At 40.8% G+C, this 5,328-nt stretch overlaps 1 non-coding gene across 1 annotated transcript; it reads right to left on the bottom strand.

The window, feature by feature from the left end:
- Positions 1 to 889: 889 nt before the first annotated feature.
- On the bottom strand, positions 890 to 993 carry LOC123945364. The gene has a single exon (XR_006819199.1). It is a non-coding gene; the product is annotated as a U6 spliceosomal RNA (small nuclear RNA).
- Positions 994 to 5,328: the final 4,335 nt, after the last annotated feature.

Genomic DNA, 5,328 nt, shown 5'->3' with positions numbered 1-5,328 from the left:
TTTTGCCCTCATGGCAACCTTATGAGATAGATAATATTATAATTGAATTTCCACCTTTCAGTCGAAGGTACTCAGGTTCTGAGAGATTGTGACTTCTCTAAAGACCCAAAACTATAAGCAGCCATAGAGTCTGAATTTGAGCCTATTGCAAATACCATTTTATTATAGGAAAGAAATTAAAGATAAAAATTCAGCTTTTAGGGGCGCCTGGGTGGCTCAGTGGGTTAAAGCCTCTGCCTTCGGCTCAGGTCATGATCTCAGGGTCCTGGGATCAAGCCCTGCTTCAGACTGTCTGCTCAGCAGGGAGTCTGCTTCCCCCTCTCTCTCTCTCTGCCTGCCTCTCTGCCTACTTGTGATCTCTGTCTGTCAAATAAATAAATAAAATCTTAAAAAAAAATTTTAAAAATTCAACTTTTAGACAATTGGCAGTAATCACTCATATTTGTGAAATACTTTCTGTATTTCCAAAGCATATGTGAACCCATGTTACCACCATGTTGACGAGGTATCAACTCAACTATAAGGGGTGACTGAAACAGAGAGGCCAGACACAGAGAGTACCTGGAAATAAGTCAAGGTGTATTTATCTAATCAGTGCAGGTAGAAGAATGTGTTACATAGTAAAAACAATGTTCTCCAATGACAGGCACAGTGTGTAAACCTCTGGGTCTTCCGGAGAGGGCTTTAATATCATCGTACAGGATTAGGTCTGAATGAGTGAGGAGCCTACTGGACTTGTAGGAAGTGTCACTGAGGAGTAGGCAGAACCCTCCCCCACGCTAAGCTCAGCTGGATCTTTATGATCAGATATCTTGGTAATACACAAAATGACCATAGAGACTAGTGTAAAATAAGTATCAACACACCTTTATTTTTTCTTTCCATTATTAAAAATGTGAAACATCCTGCAAATTTGCATGTCGTCCTTGCACAGGGGTCATGCTAATTTCGGAAGTATTCCATTTTTAGTAGATGTGCAGCTGAAGCAAGCACCACATCTTTTAATGTATTTATTCTCTTTAGGCTAGCACAGTCTGGTCTCAGACTTTCTGGTCTCAGAGCTGCAGAATTAGGGCAAGGGTCAGTTACCCCTGATGCCTCTGAGAACCTTACAAGCCCTCAGATTAGCTATAAATCTGTCAGATTGATGATTATGATTTGATAGATGGGAACGTTAAGATAATTAAGTGGGGGGGGTTGACATTATTTGGCCTCCAAGTGCATTAGGCAGTAACTGAACTGAATGAAAACTAAGGTACTTTGATTGGCTCTTTAATCCTTATTTAACTAGAATGCATTAGCTTTTCATCCACGGGAGGTTTCCTAAGCCAATTTTGTTGTTAATGAAGCCTGGAATAAATATTAGGAACATCAGGAGAGGGCCAGGCTGTGCCTTTAAGTATAAAACCCCAAAAGAGTAAGCCTGAATGTGTTTTCAGTAATTCATGTTGAAGAGTTGGTAATGAGACTAGACATGTAGTTTAATCATACTGCCTGGTGGTCACCCAGAACAGACACGCTATGACGCCTGTGGAAAAACCACGGGTTCTTGGTCAAGGGAGGGACTGTCCATCCCAGGACAGTGCTGATTTCCCAGTAGGGTGAGGGGATTCAGGGCCATAAGGTTTCCAAGGTTTTCCCCTGTGTATTTTGATTAGTGCGTTTTTGATAAAATGAGTAACAGTCTCTTTTTTCATTGCTAATATCCTGTTTTGGTGCACCAGTAATAGCCTAAAGAAGAAGAAGTTTCCTACCACCATAAATGCTCTTGGCTAACTTAGCGGTGTTGGGTAGACTAGAATTGGGGGCACCTTAGAGACAGTTGCCATATTTCACTTTATCATTCACTCAGAAATATTTATGGACTACATTCTGTGTGTTGGATACTGTTCTGGCTCCTGGGTAGAGGGTAAAGAGCAAACAGATGTGATTGCTGTCCTGCTGAAGCCCATAGATGTGTAATTACAAAACATGATGGGTGAAATGGAAAAAACTCAAGTGCTATGAAGACATATGCCAGGGGATCACATTTCAGATCGCGTTACCATCTACTGAGGAAGTGATTCTTTATGCTGAGAACTGAAACATGAGAAAGCACCCGCAAGATAGAGTGGGATTAAGAGTTTCCTAAGCAAAAGAAACGCAGGTTAGTTGTTGTGGTGGAGGAAATAATTGGTCCTTTTGGAGTAATTGAAGCTGGAATAGGTGAGTGAGGAGGGAGGGAGTGGTGTGTACATGAAGGCCATGCACTCAAAAACATTTGAATTTTTGGAATCTTGAGATATCTGGATGCAAATCTTGCCTTCTACTTTTATTTGTGGTCTTGGACAAGTCCCTTAATCTCTTTGTGAGTCAGTTTCCACTGCATTGAAATTATTTCCCAAGCAAACTAATGCAGAAGAAGTGAATCTAAATGTTCAGTCCCTAGTCCTGCCAATACCTTCTCTCCACCAACTGCTGCTGCCTCTCTTCCTGCATTTTTACTCAGAGCTATTGATGGAGTTGGTTAGTCATTTAACATTGGTTTTCTTGGCCCTTTCCCATTATCTTGCAACCTGAATAATCAAAAGCTGAATGATCTAGAGTTAATTATTATTTAAGAAATTTCAGTTACATCATGGACATTACCTTTATTAATTATAACATTTAGGATCCATTGTCAGAGACAACCCTTGCTTGAGTCTACCCTTGAGAGATACTCAGTTTCATGTTGGCTTAGACTTTTATTTACAAAATGGCTGTGATTTTTTTTTTTAACTTGGAAAAGATTGTTTTGATGCATAATAGGAAAGCTGACTGTGTGACTTAGCAAACCAAAAATATTTATTCAGAAAACGTTTCATTGCAGCTATCTGTCATGTTGAAAAGGCAGCTTTTTGTTTCGGCGCAATGAATGCAACACAGTATATTTTGGTTTATTAACTCTGTTGGTTGAGCGTGGTTATATGAAAACACTTGGGCCAGTATTTCCAAATATAACGAGTGCCCCAGGTTCTCAAACGTTAGGAAGATGTCACAGGATAGATTCATTCTTCCAAGTAAATGAACTATAGATCGAAGAGTCCTTCTGTTTCTTTCTTTCTCCACCTTATTATAATAAGGCCTACTGTGAAGGGATTTCTCGAAGTGGGAACTAGCACTAATATCTTTCAAAGAAGCTTCTACAGGGAGTTTATGCTTCACACCGTCTTGGTGGCTACCTCTTTGACCTAGAACTACACCTTTGGCTTCCATGGGCCTTAGTGTAAGATAGAACACCATTGTGTTTCCTACCAACCTCACAGGATTATCCTGGGCATTAAACTAGATGCCATTTTTAAAATAGTTGAGAATGGGGAGCGTTCATTCAACAAATCTGCCTGAATGGAAAGAACCAGAAGTGCTCTTTCCCAGTCGGGCCCAGATGTTTTTTTTGATAATAGTTAACAACCCTACAAGGTAGAGAAGGCAGTAGCTCTCAAGTGCTGGGGGAGGCGTTAGGCACTATATGATGAAGATTTTTAAATTCACTTGCTATGTTTCTCCAAATAATTAAATCCCACAACTACTCCATAACTCATTTTGTTGTTCATTGACCCGTGCTGCCAGTAGGTCCTTTTCCTTACAGAACCCTCTAAACCTTTCATTGTTTACCCTTGCCTTCTTGCTTTTTGAATGAATTGTAAAATGGCTCTCAAAGACTGAAAACAGTCACCTCCTTTTAGCCTTCTCTTTTTAAGAAGTCATAGTTGTCCTGAATCTTGTATATAGTTTTCTATTCTTTTATAGTTCTAAATTTTATAGTTTTCCTGCCAAGTCTGCTGAACTTTTCCCCTAGGTCTTTTTCCCTTCCTTGTTGTCTCTGTAACTCCCTCTCTTTTTTGTGTAAAGGGGTGTTTCCTTCCCACAAAGTTATGCTGATGTCCATTTTAACCGCAGAATTGTAATATGTTACTTTCCTAGCCTACTGGGTTGAATCCCTGGGCACTTTGGGAAGGCCTAATGTTGTCTGATGGAAAACTACTGGTCCCTTAAAATGCAGGACACTGGCTATTCCCTGCCCATCCGCTCTCTAGGCTGAGTGTCCCATCGCTGGGAGGCCTTCCTCTCATTAAGTCGCGGTGGAAGTGTTTCCCCTTGCAGGATGGGGCACATCAACTGCGTTGTAGCAAAGGGGCTTTCCTCTTTCCCTGTGAACATTTTATCTGATGGTGTTATTTGGAGGGAAAGGGGAGGGCCAAGGCGGGTTGCGCAGTTGCCTGCTTTTCCTGCCAAGACTGTTGGGGCATGTTGTTCCCGGAGCCTGTCCTCATCATCTGATCATTCTCATCCCGCCAGGGTGGCCCCGAGGTTGCCTGATAGAGCAGCGGGACAGGCTGCCCGCAAGTTGATACAGAAGAGGACACCGAGGGGACCTCTCACCCATGGTGAAGGGAGAATGCCAGTAAATGAAAGTCCTGAATCTCACACTTTCCTTCAAGTAGAAGTCCCAGATGGAAACTCTCTGAATCACACCCTGTAAATATTTTCACCCGGGCTTATTTTCCTTAGACCTTTTGTTGTTAGGGAGAAACAGAAAGGAAAAAAAAAAAAGAGATGAAGGAAGAGGAAAGTTCAGAGAAAACTTGGGAACTTGACCCTTAAAAGCAGCCTATTCAAAAATATATGTTTAGACAATGTTGAGAGTGACAGGGAGGATGTTGACTTTCCATAAAGTGATGGAAGGCAAGGGTACCCAGTTTTACAATCTGTTGAGTGACTGGTATATGAACATAAAAGACATGTAAATTGGTTTATTTCAGACATCCCAAAGAATGAAGTGTTTTTATACAGGGCCAAAAAAAAAATAAAGGAACTTCTATTCAATTTCAAGGATAAGCAGAATATAGAGTCAAAAAATTATAATTCTTCAAACACCAAATTGTCTATTAATTATTGATAAATATCAATTTTAATGGATTCGTAATAGTAAAATCCTGGTCCTAGTTTTTAAAATGAAGTGCCACTTATTTAAATTCAGTCTTTGAGAAATAGTGCAAAACCTAAAACTTATCTCTAAAAATAAAGCTCTCTAACCTGTAATTTGAGAACTCTCCGATTTTAATATGAATTTCTTTGACAAGCTCTGTTTCCCTTGTGACAAAATGTCTCTTTTCAGTTTGAGTCATCATTGCACGTTTACGAAATCTGACAATGCTGACACAGCCTGAGATATTTGGGTCAAGGTGATGGGCGAGACATTGCGAAGGTGGAGTAATTTGACTGATTGGATGTGGGTGGCGAAGAAGGTTTACCTGGAGGTGACAGAGGGTTACAGAAGGCCGGGGGGTGGGGTGGGGGCAGGACAGG

The sequence above is a fragment of the Meles meles genome, chromosome 6 (assembly GCF_922984935.1).
Source record: "Meles meles chromosome 6, mMelMel3.1 paternal haplotype, whole genome shotgun sequence".
Lineage (NCBI taxonomy): Eukaryota > Metazoa > Chordata > Mammalia > Carnivora > Mustelidae > Meles > Meles meles.
Note: the sequence above shows the minus strand (reverse complement) of the source record. Positions and strands in the feature narration are given on the sequence as shown.